Consider the following 16,887-nt stretch of genomic DNA (forward strand, 5'->3'; position numbering starts at 1 on the left):
TCTGGGCCTGCCGAGGGCCATGTGTGGGTCCGTGGCCCTGCTGCAGTCGGCGTCTGTGTTGCTACCGAAAGCCATTTGGATGTCCATGGTCTGTGGTGCTGCCACGGGCCAAACTGATCTACATGGCCTGTGCTGCCACCTGAGGCCATGGTGATATATATGCTGGCCTGAGCTGCCGCTGAAGGCCATGTCTGGGTCCATAGTCCTGCTGCAGCCAGGGTCTGTATTGATGTCCATGGCCAAAGGCTGTGCAAATGTCCACGGACAGGGCTGCCACCTGAGACCATGTGCATGTCTGAGGGCTGTGCTGCTGCTGCCAGGGGCCATACTGATCTGAGTGGCTGGCACTGCCACCTGAGCAACATGATGTCTGAGCAACATGCTGAGCTGGCCCCGCCCCTGGCCTGCAGAGGGAGAGCTGGTCCCACCCCTCATTGGCCAGCAGCACCCCCAGTGATAGTGTTCAGTGACACAAGTGCAGGAGAGCTGCTGGCACGCCCCTCCACAGCCGCTGCTCAGTGGCATAGGCAGTGGCGTGGACTCAGGTGAGGTGGCCCTGGCTTTGGTAACGCAGGAGAGTTGGCCCTGATGGCATAGGAATAGGTGAGCTGGCCCCGGCCTTTGCCGGCTCCACAGCGGGAGGGGAGGCCCAGAGGAGACCCAGGCTGACTAACTCATCTACCACCCAGGCCTAGATCCAGGGCCTTGACGTGACCCACCCAAAACCTACCCCATCTAATCCTGAGCTGTTGGAGTATGTAAAGAGGCCAGTCCTGTGGAATCATAGCCACAGGATCTCCATGACTCTGAGCAACAGCAAGAGTCTCAGTGAGGGTCCAGTATCGATGGTGTAGCAGAAGCCAGAGGCCCTGAACCAACCCACCAACTCACTGCATTGAAAGCTGTTTGGGCAAAGGGGTGTACTGCATGGCACACCTCAGCACCCAGTGCCACTACACAAACACAAATGTGACGGGGAGGCAGGACAGACGGAGGAGCAGAGTGGTAGGAGTACAGTGACAGCCTGACCGGTATGAGAGAAGGCTGTGACTGACAGAGGAGCAGGTCACCGCCCACAAGGGTCGGCAAGATGTGCTTTTTTATTTTATTTTCATCTTAATTTTTCTTTATTTTCTTTTCTTTAAGGGGGAGGTTACAAGGGTGGAGGGCAGATGAGGAAGGACTGGGAAATGAATGAGATTGGGATGCATGATATGAAATTCCCAAAGAATCAATAAAAAAACTATGTTAAAAAAGAAAATTATGCAATGTAAATGGAAGTAATAAAATGAGCACCTATCTTTTAATCTGTCAAGAGGCTCTCTTTCCATGCTCCTCTCCAAAAGGAAATGAAGACTTTAAGTATATACCTTTCCAAACAGTGCAGGCCTTTTACTGAGAGAAAGTGTATACATACTAATTTGAAAATGATGCTAAGTGGCTTGCATCCTTGAAAGAGAGATGCTAAAAGATTTGAACAATAAGCTGTAATTTAGGGGCTCACTGCCAATTCAATGAAATAGAACACAAACCCACTAATTAAGGGGGGAAAGACAACAAAACTTAGGGCTAGAGAGATGGCTCAGCAGTAAAGAGCACTGGCTGCTCTTCCAGAGGACCAGGGTTCAACTGCCAGCACCTATATGGTGGCTTACAACCCTCCATATAACTCCAATCACAGGGGATCCAAGACTCTCTTCAGTCACTGCATACAGATGGTGCACAGACATACATGCAGGCAAAACACCCATACATATAAAGTAAAAATAAAGGGAAATTATAAAAACAAACAACTCACTGAGAGACATTCTGGCACAGCAGGTTAAACAGGCTTCCTAGGTTCTTACCTAGGAACTTACTGCTTATCTCTTATTTGCAAAGGACAACACACTACTATCTTTGAACACTAAAATACACACAACTCAAAACTTTTTAGAAACTTTCTAAAAACTAGCTAAACACTACTCTAGTCAAAGAGTCAGTGAATCTGGATAGACCACTCATGGTAACAACTGCTCCTGATACTGCTCTACTGAACACTGTTCAACAGACAGCCTCCTCTGGCAGCTCTAACCGAAGACCACCTCAGACAGACTCGGGAGGAACAAATAAAACTAGATGGTAACAAGCTCCGACTTCATCACAGCACTCAGGGTTGGCCTGGTAAGATGGCTGAGTGTTTGCATGTGTTTGCCTTCAAGCCTAATTACCGGAGTCTGATCCCCATGCCTGGACAATATGGTAGAAGGGGGGAACAGACTCCAACTCCCACAGGTGTCCTCTGATGTCCACTCACTCACCATGGTGCATACATACACCCGCCCCTACACACATATAAATCACTGCAATTCATTTTCTTTAAAGAATTCATGGCTGGCAAGGTGACTCAGTAGGTAAAGGCACATCCCCCAATCCTAACAAGCCCAATTCACTCCCCTAAAAAAGAGAACTGACACCTTCTCTGACTTCCACAAGTGTACTGTGCATAAGTGATACCCCATACAGTAAGTGTAACAACAAAGAATGCACTATTAACTGTTAAGTATAACATGATAAATTCAAGACAAATTAAAAATCAAGAAATAGAATTTAAAATTAGAAGTTTAAAAGGCTGTTTGAAAGTTGGGTGTGGTGGCTCATGTCTATAATTCTAGCACTCTGAAAATAAAGGCAGGAGTTTTTGGTGTAGAGGTCATCTTCAGCTACAAGTTCAAGGCTAGCCTGGGCTATGAGACATTGTCTTTAAAAAAGCAAAGCAAAACAAACAAACAAAAGTATAAAAAATTGTTAGCAAAAAAGGCAGGAAATAAATACCAAAGACTAACAACGGGGCGGGGGTGGGGCAAGACAACAGAAACAGGATGAAAAACACACTATTAATAATTACACTGAATGTAAATTTCCTAATAACATAAACCTTGTAGCAGGATAACTTCGGATGAGGATAACTGCTTCCAATGGCAGGAATAGACTGTACTTTTGTGCTGATCCCTCACTGGACGGGCTTTTGCTTGTCCGAGGGCCATTTCACTTACTTGGACCTTAGAGGATTACTCTGATGATCTTTCATCCCTTCCAATATGAAACAGCTGAGTGACAAGTAACAGAAAATGTGTACTAACGGATGGATGTCTCCCCTTTCACCTCCTTTCTGGTTATTGTTATCCCTCACTCTGTGACAGAACCTACGTTTTCATCAGCTCTACACTGACTTACCGATGGTGTTCTTTCTCACCACGTTCTTGATCACTCTGAGAATCAGTGTCAACTCGGACCCTGATTCTTAGAGCATGTTTTATAGCATGTGGCTGTGTAGTTTCTGCTCAGATTAAAACCTTCCATTTTGGAGTGAGCTTGTTAAGAGCTGGGATGTTGCTGGGTGGTAGTGGCTCACACCTTTAATCTCAGCACTCGGTTTGAAGACAGCCTGGTCTACAGAGTGAGTTCTAGGACAGACAGGGCTTCACAAAGAAACCCTGTCTTGAAAAACAAACAAACAAAGAGCCCCTGGGATGTTAAAGGAGGGGTGAAACAACAGGATTTCTAAGGTCAGGAGAGGTGAGACACTCCATCTTTCAGGGGGAGCTTAGTCAAATCAGGAAATAAATAACTTACTGGCTTCCAACAGTCCCTGAAACTGACCAGACGCACTGGGCCACCCCCTCTCCACTCCTATATATACAATTAAGGATTGCTGAGGGACAAGCTCAACTGCCCAGAAAAGCCAGAAATCAGCAGAGCTGCCAAAACCAACCAACCCACTCTGCCACCTGTGGAGCTGCCTGCAGGTTGTGCAGTGTACTCTGGGTGTCAGCTTCAGCCGAGCTAACAACATGCTGGAGTGGACTTTGGTGATGCAGCTTGTCTGAGAGTCATTTCTTGTCTTGTAAGCAACCAAAATTAAAACACACTGGTTCTTCAAGTTGGACTTGGGTGGTATCCTGACTTTGGTCTGCTGTCAGTTCCCTATCTGAGGTGAATAGGTCTTTGTTAAGAATAGTGTCCCACAACACACACCTTAAGCCAGACACTGCTTTTCCCAGAAGAGACTGTGAGTTCAGGGTCGGTCAGTCCTGGAATGCTGTCTCAAGGCTCTGCACCCTGATGCCCACCAATACGGACAGCAGGCACAGGAATGCCTAGTCTAGCAAAGCTGGGATCACACACACAGTGCCTTCTCACTGGCCCACAGGGGCTGGGTGCTGGGATGCTGTCTGGAGTGATGCTGTCTGGGGTGATCTCCTGCCCCGGGAATCTGGAGATGGGGGGCAGAGAGGGCTGGTGGTGCTGCAGAGAGTTTCAGTTCCTTTTTTCAAAATCAAGAATCAATTCTGATCATTAGCCCAGCTAGTCACAACAATCGAGTCCCCCAAGGCCAGACCCCAAAGGTCTGCTTTAATGATCCAAAGGCCAAAAGCTGAACAGCAAGCCTAATGCTAATCCATAGAAAGGCACATGAAATAATTACAATAAAATGTAAACTTTTATTGTGTTCCAAGGCCTACTCAGCTTAAGAAGGGAAGAAAAATGTGTAATTTTAATATGTTTAACTACCAAGTTTGAAATCATGTTAGTTCCTTTGGAGAATATAACCAGAAAAAGATGTAAAAATAACTGTCAAAGAAAGATTCTTTAAAAAAGAAAAAAGTGATGGAGATTCTCCCTTCAAGTTCCATCAATACACACAATTGTAAACAAGACTCATTTCCTTCTAGGTCAAGGGGGAAGGGTGGTGGCTGGCACAGAAACCCACATAAGGGAAAGAACAAATCAGGGAAGGCTTCCTGTGAAGGCTACCTTCTGATGTCACCTCTTTCTGATGTCACCTGGAAGGTGGAGGCAAGAAAGAAGTTCAAAGCCATACTTGGCTAACTAATAGTTTGAGAACAGCCTGAAATACATATTACATATTTCCAAAAAATAACAGTAGAGTGGTCCTGGAATATCTCTAAGTAAAAGAATGAAAACTGGTTTAAAAAAAAAAAAAAAGAAGACTCTTCAGTAGGGTGAGGAATCCCTTTAAAGGGATTTGGAGCACAACATTTACAAAGCACACTTAAATCCACACATAGACGATTATTTGCCTCTATGAATAGCTCCCTAATACTTGCATCAGTTTTTAAAAGAACATCTAATGTGTTTAGTCCAAATGCTGTAAGTCTTCCTCATCCCTGAGTACGTACCTCCACAGAGTTTACAGAGCAGAGTCTGAGAAGGAGAACTTCGAATGGCAGAGAAGGGTTGAAAGACTACAAGTCAGGCACTTCTCCTGGGGAAAGTCCAGACTAAAACATTAAAAACAACATTTGTGTGGTACTTGATCAGTCTCCTGGAAATTCTCCAATTTAATCCACAAAGCAGTCAAAGTACTATAAGGACTCATTCACTTCACCCAAGTGGAAGATGGTCAGGTTTAGTAGAACGCCAAGCCTTCCTGAGTGGCTGAGAGTCCAACCCTGAGGGAGCGTAAGCCATGCCTTCTGAATACAGTGTGTGCCTGAGGTCCTAAAGCAGCACAGGTAAGAGGTCAGAGCATCACGGAGAGTCAGTGCAAGTGAAAGCTACGTCACTTGGCTCTGACCAACAAACCGTGAGGCAGGCACCTAAGTTCTTGGAGACTCTTCTGGGCACAGGATCACACCTTTGGTGTAGCTCTGCCAGCTGATGAACACAGGGGCAGATGGTACACCACTCTCTGTTAATCTAATGGAGCTGCTGGCATCTGTGGGCCTGCTGGCTTACCCTGGGCATCTTTATGTAAGATCTCAGAGGTACATCACAAGCAGTGCTGACACCTGGGAAAGGCAATCTTCTCAGAATGTTCTTCCCACAGAAGCCAACATTTACATCTCAAAATGCTTGGTGGAAGACACACCTCCAACAGTGAGTAACTAACAGGCCTCTGCTTAGCCCTGCCCTTCACAACAGCAGTGTATCCTTTCCTGTATTCATTCAAGAAAGCATGTTCTTAGGAAAAAGTTCTCATTTCTGGACAAACAAACTCTTGACTCAGGGGGACAGATTAAGCAAATTACAACTCAGAAAGTAGGTGACTGAAAGTCACCAACCCAGTGCCTCTGAGAACTGCACCAAAAGCCAAGTGTCTTCCTACTGGTTCCCTGACTGTCAGCGGGGATTACCGAGGGCTCAGCCTTAGCTCCCTTGACTCTTCTTTCTTTCATACTGTGTGTCTTTAAAAACAACCAAACAGAACAACCAGATAGGTCTCTCTATGTAGCCCTGGCTATCTTGGAGCTGTCTACATAGATCAGGCTGGCTTCGAACTAAGAGATCCTCTTCCCCTCTACCTCCCAAATGCTGGGAACAAAGGTGTGAGCTACCATGCCTAGCATATTGTGCAGTCTTTAGAAAGAGGAAATGAGTGACTCAATAGTTTCAAATTCAATTGCACAGGGTAACTCTCTCCCTCCCTACCTCTAGTTAAGGGTTAACTCATCAACAGGGATAGGGAAGGTGTCTTTACACAACCTTTAACAGCAAAAAGGTATTTGAGAGTCCATTTCTCACTCCTGCACTGTCTCCATAGTTTGAGTCAGGGAGAATGGGCAAGGTTTATAATATATAATTTCTCATTTTAAATAATAGCTCTGCAGTAAAATGGAGCTCTATGACACTGAGGAACCTTAGATTAGACTCTGCTCCAAACAGTGGACTCAAGATGACTCCATCTTAAACAAAGTGACCAAATTAATTGTCAGGATTCTCCAAAAGGAGTGACCAGCCTTAGGAGCTACCTATAAATAGACTGAGAAACTAATGAGATTTTTAAAAATATGTATATTCACAATTCTCTCACTGATTAAAATTCTGACTACCTTAGTGGTAATCTCTGTTCTTTAGTTTAGCTATGTATAGAAGAGTGTTAAGACAGACTGCCTGGCATGTCTGAGTGTGGGTAATAGTGCTTGCCTTGCTGTATGGAAGCCACAGACAGAAGACTCTCCAATGATTACAAAGTGTATGTTGATTTTTCTTACCAGCAGTACTCTTGAGTCTACTTATAAGCTAGAAGTAAATATGCATGGGTTCTCTATAATGTGCATTTAAAAAAAGGTTTTATCCCACCCACATACTAATCAGGCCCAATCCTGCTTAGCTTTCAAAAACAGACAAGATCAGATGCATCCAGGGTAGTATGGCCAAAGACTAAAACTAAAATTAAAATTTCTAACTCTGATTCGAAATCTAGCAATTAAGACTACCATATTTGACTATGTTAAAAAAAAATTAATAAGCCTTTTTCACAGCAGGTAATTCAAAAAGCAAAGTCAAAAATTATATAAAATATTAGAGAAATATTTGTTATATATGCCAAAGATAAAGGACTAATGTCCCCAATATACAAAGACTAATTTTTTTAAGCATGGTCTTATGTAGCCCAGGCTGGCCTCAAACTCATATTTCTGCCTCTTCCTCCTAAGTGCTCATTTTACAAGTGTATTACCACCATACCTAGCTACAAAGAACTTATAAAAGTTTGAAGGTTTGAGGCACAGTGGTAAGTGCACAGTTAGCATGCACAAGGCTCTAGTTCAATCCCTGGTACCAAAAGTTAATGAATTAATTAAAATAAAATATGAAAAAGATAAAGGGACCAAAATTCCTAAATATAAATGAATGAGGAGATGAAGCACACTATAACGTTGATTACTTGGAAGCTTGAGCCAGAAGGCTTCAGAGTCTGAGGTCAACCTGAACAACACACCAAGACCCATAATTCACAAGGAAGAAAAAAAAAAGGGCCCTGGATATTTGAAAAAAAAGCAAAAAAATCTCAACTTTGCTCTTAAAAAGATGCCCATTACAGGCTAACGTCTGATATGGGGAAACACGAGTCTTTCTCTTTGAGTCTGAGTCACTCCTATGAACGTACTTTCTAGGCCCAGCCATTGTTCTTTACAGCTGAATCATTGTCCATTGTGTATATGGACCACACTCTTCTTACCCGTGCATCTGCTAGTGGACCAGCCTCGAGGACTCCCTATATAGAACAAGAAACTAAAAAGGTTAAAGAAAAGACTGTGTTCCCAATTCTCCAAATAACAACCAGTGACAGAGTGAGTGTGGGTATAACCTAGGACTCAGAGGACAGGAGAGGGTGACAGTACAGGTGAGAAGATAAACCACAGCAGAAGGACACCTGAGTCACAAAGAAGGACAAAGATTCAAGTGTGAAAATCATGGCACATATATCCCTCCCAAAGGAAGAGGAGGGTTCTCAGGAGAGCAAATCACACACTAAAGCAACAAGTTAGCAGTAAGAGCACTTCAGTAAGAGTGACTCTCCTTGTACTTTGTTCCAACTTCCACATATGCTTAATTGAGGAAAACATGTACTGCCTTTTATCCAAGGTTCTAAGACCTGCCGTTATGACTTCTATAGGAAGTGTGTCTGACATTACACAGTACAGTACAATCACTACTAGCAAATGAGCAGTTGCAAGGTGGCTAACCCAAACTTAGATATGCTGAATTCCAAGACTAAATACTTTTTAGAAGAGTACAAGTAACATTCAAAAATTTTATACTAATTACATGTAGAAATAATATTTTGAGTATATTAGGTTATGTCTTATTAAAATTAATTCACTCATCTATTTTAAAAACAGCTCCTACTTAAAACTTCCAATATTGGTTATGTGGTTAATACTATATTCTTACTGCATAATGGTGATCTAGAATATGATATCGCTTTCTTTTTGAATTTTGAAAAGTGTCACCAGTCTTTAATCCCAAAACTTGGAAGGCAGAGGCAGATGGATCTCTGGGAGTTCCAGGCCAGCTTGGTCTACATAATGAGTTCCAGGGTAGCAAGGGCTATGTAGAGATCCTGACTCAAAAAAAAAAAAAAAGTAAAATAAAACAAATAAAAGAGAAAATGTAAGAACTCTTGTTTCCTTAAACAATTCCTTTGGTAAAGAGAAAAATGTTGATTTATATTGAAGATTCTAACTTCAGTAGGTGATTTCAATCTTGAAAATAGGTAATTTGGTATTTTAAGTATAACTAAAAGGAAAACTAAACAAGTACTCGTACTCACGTGAAGTCATTCCCAATTGATCACAATCGATCACTTTTGTTTTCTGTACCAATAAAACCATTTCCCAAAGTCCTAAATATTAACTCACCGCATCTTACAAAGTCATTAAATATTTATTTCTGCTACCAGGAAGTCTAAAGAATTTAACAATTAGTGCTTCCAATGTAATTTTCTATTTAACACTCATTCCTGAGGGTCTAAAAACGGAAGCAAAGAAAGAGAAAGAACTGAACAGTTTACACATTGTTAGGTGGTGGGTTACACAGGGAGGAAAAAGGATGCTATTGCCTTGAACAGGAGATATTCTAGGATAAAGGAAGGTCTCTAAGACAGAGACAGTTTCTTCTGTATTTTACAAGATCAAATCTAACTAGGCCAAGAGGAAAAACAACATATGTCACTGAGCATTCCCTGAAACAACAACAATGAGGAAGAGAAACCAAATGGAGACTGCCAGAAGGTACAATAAAAGCACCTAGCAGGGCAATCTTAGGCAAAACATATACAGGCCTGTTTGTTTGGGAAGCTCGGAGTCAAGTGTGTGGGCAGACCCAACTAGAATCCCTTCCTACCCCATCCCAGGCCACATCCCAGGGCAGCTTTGACTTTCAGACAAAAAAAAAAAAACAAGATAAAACAGAACAATAACCACCTCCTAAAATACGATGTCCATCGCCAAGTGTTCTAAGGATCCATTTCTGCAGTTCGACCTAAAGGGCTTGTTGAACTGTCTACTAATAATTCCATGTACACTGGAGGCCACAGGTCAGATTCTGTTGTCTTAAGAAGCAGCTGCACAAGCTTCCTATAATACATACTCAGGAGCGCCTTGCAGATAAGAAAGCAACATACTATGGGTTCCCCATACCCTAGGAACCCCAAACTGATGGTGGAACTAGTGACAACAGCCTAGTCTCTCTTGGTGGGATGCCCCCTACCCTACAACTCCTCATCAGCTGTTGTAATCCTCCTGTGCTTCTCCCCTCACATGGATAGGAATAAAAAGTTTATAAATAAAGAATGGGAGTGAGCTAGAGATCTGGGAAAAGACATCTACTAGGATAAAAGGCTCAATACCCTTTACAGGTCATTTACACAGCATCTTCCTCTCCCACCTCTGCATATAGCAGTCGGCTTTTTTCTCACATTATGTTGTTGGTTGCTTTCAAGTCCTCTGCAAACCGGCTTCTTTCACTATGTTACTCTTGATGCCAACGTTTCCAGTCCCTATTCCCCTACCATAGGATAACAGTGCATCTAAGAACAAAGAACACATTTCCAGAAGAGAGGGAGTCGGGGAGAGAGAGGGAGAGAGTGTCTTAGGGCTCTATGGCTGAGATGAAACACAACAACCAAAAACCAAGTTGGGGAGAAAAGGCTTTATTTGGCTTGCACTTATGTGTTGTCATTCATTACTGAAGGAAATAGAGACAAGAACTCTAGCAGGGCAGGATCCTGAAAGCTGGAACTGATGCAGAAGCCATGGAGGGTGATGCTTAACTGGCTTGCTTCCCCTGGCTTGCTCAGCCTGTTTTCATATGGAATCCAGGACCACCAGACCAGGGATGGTACCACCTACCATGGGCTGGGCCCTCACCTACTGACGACTAACTGAGAAAATGCCTTACAGCTGGATCTCAAGGAGGCATTTCCTCAACTGAGGCTCCTTCCTCTCTGATGACTGTAGCTTGTGTCAAGTTGATTCACAAACAGTCAGTACAGGAAGAGAGAGGAGAAAAGAGAGAGAAGGGGAGGGGAGGGGGTAAGGGAGGAGAGGAGAGAAAGGAAAGGAAGAGGGAAGGGGAAAGAAGATAAGAAGAGGAAAGAGAGAGGAGGAGGGAGGGAGGAAAGAAGGCAGGCAGGAAGAGCAGATGTGATACAACCCCTGCACTGGGAAAGCGCAAGAATAGAACCCCTGGGGTTTGCTGGCCAGTCAGCCTAACCTAGTATGTGAGACCCTGTCTCAAAAACCAAGGTAGACAGCTCCCTAGGAATGACACCTGGGGTGCGCTCCAGTGGCACACACTGGCACACACACACACACAGAATTAAAACAGTTTAGTAATACCAAATCTTAAAATTTACTATTTTCAGGCTCTTACAAAAATACTGGAAGTAAAAGGCACTAGGATTCAAAAGGAGTAAGAAACAAAGGGAATACCCCAGATGATAATCACAAAAGGGATTCTGGAATCAGATGGGAAGCAAGCCACTGAGCAACTCTAATGGAGATGCAGTAGCACAAATGATTGGGGGGGCGCTCTAGGGACAGAGTTAGACCAAGTGAACCACATATTGGATGGAATTGAGTGGAGATAAAAGCACTGAACAGAACACTAATTTCTGAATTCACATTTGACTTCTTAACATTTTTTTCTCTGAAAATGATCTTTCAGTGGTGTTTGCGGTATATAAAAGTGCTGCCTTCTTCCCTCCCACAAACAACTGCTACTACCGCTTTTTGTCATCACTATGTCTGGCCCCACTTGACCACCCAGCCTTGCCTTCTCCTAATCTCCACACTGAACTGTTGGGTATCCAAGGTACTTGTTACAGCCATTCACAACCACTCACTGTCTCTCTGCTCACCAGAGTGCCTCTTCATGTCACCTTTTGGAAACAGTGTCATATGGGAGGAATACAGAAGTAAACTCAAATCCTAAGTCTGCTGTCATCGAGCCCTGTAGCCTAGAGGAAGATCTCATCTCTGAGCTGCAAATCTTTCGACAGTATAGCAAGGTTAATACCAAGTTATAGAGAGCTGTTCAGGGCTAAAAATAATGAACAAAGAGCACATGAAGAATTATGGAGCATTATGTGACAAGTGTCATCAACAATAGCAACACTACAGCCACCTGAATGGTAGCCATTGTGATGCCCAAGTCATCTAGGCCGGAAGAGTTCTTATTTCATCACTGTACAGCCGAAGCCCAGCAGGGTCTGCCTCAGCGTGGTCCTTTAAATGGTAAAGCAATCAAAGTGAGCTCCTCAGGGATAGCTCACTCTCTGATGTGCCCAGAGAGCTTCTCTGATGACATGGGTCCACAGCACATCATCCTCCAACCTTCTACAGTACTCAGTAGAGATTAGCTCAGTACAACAGCTACCACACACTTCTTCAGGCATGGCCTTATAAAAGGGGGCAGTGAAGTTAACTGTGGCAATGTTTTAGAATATATTAGCATACACGTGCATGGAGGAGCATGTGTCACAGTGTGTGCAGAGGTCAGACAACTTTTGGGAGTCAGTGCCCTCCTGACATTGTGAGTCCCAGGGATGCACAGTTCATCAGTTGCACAATAAGTTGCTCTCTGAATCAAAAGAGAACAGCAAGTGGCAAGAACCACAAATAACTACCATTGTACTACCTACTGCTAACTACAAATAGATGATCTAGGAGACTCTGTGCAAGAAATAAAAGCTTTGTGGGCACTGCTGGCTTTAATACAGAATGAATTTCACAGTAGAATTAGTGTATATATTACTAAATGTTAAATTCTGCAAAATGCTTCTAAACTGAAAGTTTTCAATGCCATAATAAAACCCATTAGTTTGTATGTTAACCATTTTTTCAAGTGTTTTCAGCTCTTATGAATTTAAGAAAGCTAGTCAACCCTGTGCTCTAAGGTGTAGACCCGGAGTCTGGCTCTGAGTCTTCACCCCACAGCATGACAGAGCCATAAAACTGAATTTAGAAGATCCTCTCATAATCCAGACATTCCTGTTTTGTCTAGAATTATGATGCATGCCATCCAGTGGCTTTAAAAGAAGGGGAAAAGTACTTTAGAATGATTTTTATAATATTTTAATAACTCTTGGGGAAACTAAGTATATATCATTAAGTACAATCTCCAGAAAAGCTAAGTGATAGCGTTTAGGGAAAAGAGCTGTAAAGAGGCTTGTACTAGGTGTGGTGGTGAAAAGATGGGAAAATAGTGTTTATGATATGATTTGGAAGCCAGATACAGAGGGAAATCTTGCTATAACAACTGGGTTTGGGACCAGAAATCCTCAGGGAGATCAGAGAAGCTTGACTGCTGACTCTTTATCTACTGAAATGGAGAGTACCAAGGGTCCTGGTTTAATGGTGGAGGGGCCAGTAGGAAAGGAGTTATACTGTGGTGACTATGACTTGAGACTACCAATGTCCAATCTTAAATCTCATATGTCAAATTGAACGATGTAATCTGGAACCACGGGGAGAAGACAGGAGACAAAGAGATAATCTTTAAAGAGCTGTACCCTCTCTAACATTTAAAGATGGGGTGGACAGAGTTACAAAGTAAGGTAGAAAGTCAAGGCCAGGAAAGTAAAGTAGGAGAGCCTGGTATTCTGGAAAGAGAGAACTCTACTGATGCCATAGGTACCTCAAGTGCAGAAAGGAGACCTATGGGTTTAACACTGTAAGGTCACTGGGAAGGACAATGCTTCCTTGGAGTGATAGGGAAAGAAGCCATAATGGACTGGAATAAAGAGTTAAAGAACTGGCCGGGTGGCAATGGCACACGCCTTTAATCCCAGCACTTGGAAGGCAGAGCCAGATGGATCTCTGTGGGTTCGAGGCCAGCCTGGTCTACAGAGTGAGAGATCCAGGACAGGCACCAAAACTGTCTCAAAACAACAACAACAACAAAAAGAGTTAAAGGATATTTTGAAAGACTAAGCAGCATTTTCTACTAAGTTTGTCAAACCCGCTGAGCAGACAACTTGAGAAAAGCACTGTCAGTGCAACCACAGGAGTCTGTTCAATGCACAGAAGAAGGGGAGCACATCAGAGAAAGCATCTCACAGCACATAACCAAACTTAAGCAGCCATGAGACCACACTGCAGTAAAGTGGAGTATATACGGCTGGCTGCTAAGAGCACTCGTAATTAAACATATATGTCTGCAGCTGAACTGATGGAATGGTAATAAAGAGCCTCACTCATATAAATGAGATGATAATAAAGAGCCTCACTCATAGAATGGGCAGGTCTTGCCATTCTATTAACAAAAATTCCCATTTCAAAGCCCTTAGACTTCAAAACTGTGGAAGGGGACTACAGATTTGCATTTAATACAAGTTTTGAGAAAATGGGACTAAGCTGAAGAGCCTCAAAGGGCTCTGAATTAAATTCCAGCTCTCTTCCATACACATTCCATGAAATTAGACAAAATGTCCAGTATCTATGCTGTTGTGACTCTTCTGGGAACCATGGAAACAGTCACAAGGCTGGAAGCTTCTAGTATCAAGGTTGTTTGTCACTGGGCAGTGGGATAACTATCTCAGTGTGTGTGGGACTTCCCTGGATTTAGCATGGCTAGTACCACACTGTGAAACTAGCACAGTTGGTCACTCTACTCTGCAGGCAGTCATAAATGGGACACATTCTAATGTGAAAAAAATAGAAGTTAATGAAGAATAAAAATGTACAGTGAGGGAAAAATGACTCAAAATAGTTTCAACAATGAAACAGGTCACTGTCTATGAAGTACAGACCCCTATGTGGTAGGCAGACTTCTAAACTCACCCAGCTTAACTTGTATAACCTGTAGTACCCTTCCAAGAATAGAGATGGGGATAGCCAATTCAAGGGGCCCTTCTCCAGAGACAGAATCAGAAAGATTACACAGAGAGCAGAGGCTGAAACAAGTTCACTGAATGGTCCCCTAGGCCCGAAAGCCTTTGGTCCTACAACCCAACAACCTGATTGAGCATACTGTGTTACCCAGACTGAGAGATCTGGAGCAGAGCTACACTGTATGACGATTTCAAAACTACAGCACTGTGAGACCTAAAATATATGCTGCTTTAGCAAACATATTCCTGCTGATTTATTACATATCTTTTAAGATAGTACTCAGGTTACGTATATGTAAGACATGTGTTTTTTATACTCACCATGATAAGTCTGAAAGTATCTATAAAATATAGTTCCTCAAAGTATAAAATTCTCCAAGAATTAATAAAAACTTTGTATGTGTGTATATATATATATATATATATATATATATATCCCTGAATTTGTACTTTAAGTAAGAAAAGTTCAAACTCATAAGAAAGTTTTTAGTAAATTAAACTCACACTGAGAAGCAGACTCTCAACCTGGCTTTACACTGAAATTTTCAAATTTCGATGGTAGAGTGTAAAATGGTATAACCTGGAAAACTATTTGGCAATTTCCACTCTTAAGTACATGCCAACACTATGACTCAGAAATTCCACTCTCTGAGTGCATAGCTCTACCAAAAGATATACACTGTGCATGAATGTTCATAGCAGTTATGATTATAACAGCCCAAAACTGGAAGAAATCCAAATGTTCATCAACAGAATGGACAAATTGTGTATCTTACAACAATGGGAAACTAACACCAGTTAGAAAGGACCGTCTAACAATGTACACAACAGAGATGAATCTTGGATGTTACACTAAGTTTTCAGTGTTACCCTTCAGTGAGGGTGTGTCTTACTGAAGCACAGTAGCACCTCTATGAAAGACCTGATGGACACGAAACCAAGAACACCTATGAAACAAAGAGTAAAGCTTGGGACTTTAGTTTTCATAACTATGAACAATAAATTTCTATTGTTTATAAACTGCCTAGTATGAGATATTTTATTACAGCAGCAAAAATGGTCTAAGATGAATATAAAGTCAGAGAAGGAACAGCAGCCGGTCTGTGTAACAGGTACTGGAATACTCCATAATTAAGTTGATGGAAGTTTACATGTGAGACTATGAATTATATTGCTACAGTATGACTGCTGTGCTCCTCTCTAAATCCCTAAGTTGAAATAGAACCTAAAGGGAAGGCCTTTATAAAGGGATTAAGTCATGAGAGCAGAGCCCTCATGAATGGGATTGGTATTCTCAGAAGATTCCAGAGGACCTCTCAACCTGTTCCAACAAGAAACACTCATCAGTGTGCAAGTCAAAGGAGCATACCCATCATCCCCATGAAACCCTGCCAGTTGGCAACCCAGATTTCAGACCAACCTCCAGAACTGTGGGAAGGGAGTCTGCACTGGTCATAAACTACCAAATCTGTGGTGTTTAGTTATAGCAGTCTGAATAGATTGAGACACATATCTCAAAAATATACTTGCTTTTGCATAACCATCTAATGACATTTTAAGATACCTGAAATCATCACAGATTCCTCATATGAAACAATCAAATAAGCTACTGAACAATGAAGCATATTATCATGGTGTTATACAAATAAACACTTAGCAAGAAACTATCAATCATGGCCTTCTTTTAATACAGTTGTTAGCACTTAATCATTCCTCAACAAATAATTAGAATAAACTTCACATATAAAGCCACTTTTGGGTTTTAGAAGGCCAGAAGAATCTATGTATAAATATAGAATACACAAACATCAATATAATAGAGTCTATACAGTGTGAAAAAATGGGTCTTATCAAATTAATGAGTTCTTTTACCTCCAAATACAAGAAACACAGGCTAATTTTAAGCCATCAGCACAGAAACAGTCATTGGCTACTGAGGTGGAGACAGCACCACTGTGGCTTTCACACTGAGCCTTAGGATAGACCACACCCTTTCTCTGTCATGGAAACCAGGAGCCAAAAAAGCTGGTTAGGATCATCTAGTGCGATTCTTCCACCCTAATTCAGAAACCCCATAGGGTATCCCCCAAATAGCTGTGCCTTTCAGAAAGGCAGCAGCAACTCTGAGGAAGGGAGGAAAGCAGGAAAGGAGGGGACAGTGACTTACTTGTGGAAGGACAGGCCACTGTGAACAAAGCCCATCTTAGGATCTTTCTTGGTGGCATACAGGAGACAGAATTCACAGTATCAAGTCTCACTACCAC

The 16,887-nt window shown here is 42.3% G+C and overlaps 1 protein-coding gene across 5 annotated transcripts in view; it reads right to left on the reverse strand.

Moving 5' to 3' along the window:
- Tulp4 (TUB like protein 4) overlaps positions 1 to 16,887 on the reverse strand; it is a 141,415-nt gene that overhangs the window by 91,604 nt on the left and 32,924 nt on the right. The window lies entirely within an intron of this gene.

Source organism: Peromyscus californicus, unplaced genomic scaffold (genome assembly GCF_007827085.1).
Source record: "Peromyscus californicus insignis strain IS unplaced genomic scaffold, ASM782708v3 Scaffold_22__1_contigs__length_63687245, whole genome shotgun sequence".
Classification (NCBI taxonomy): domain Eukaryota; kingdom Metazoa; phylum Chordata; class Mammalia; order Rodentia; family Cricetidae; genus Peromyscus; species Peromyscus californicus.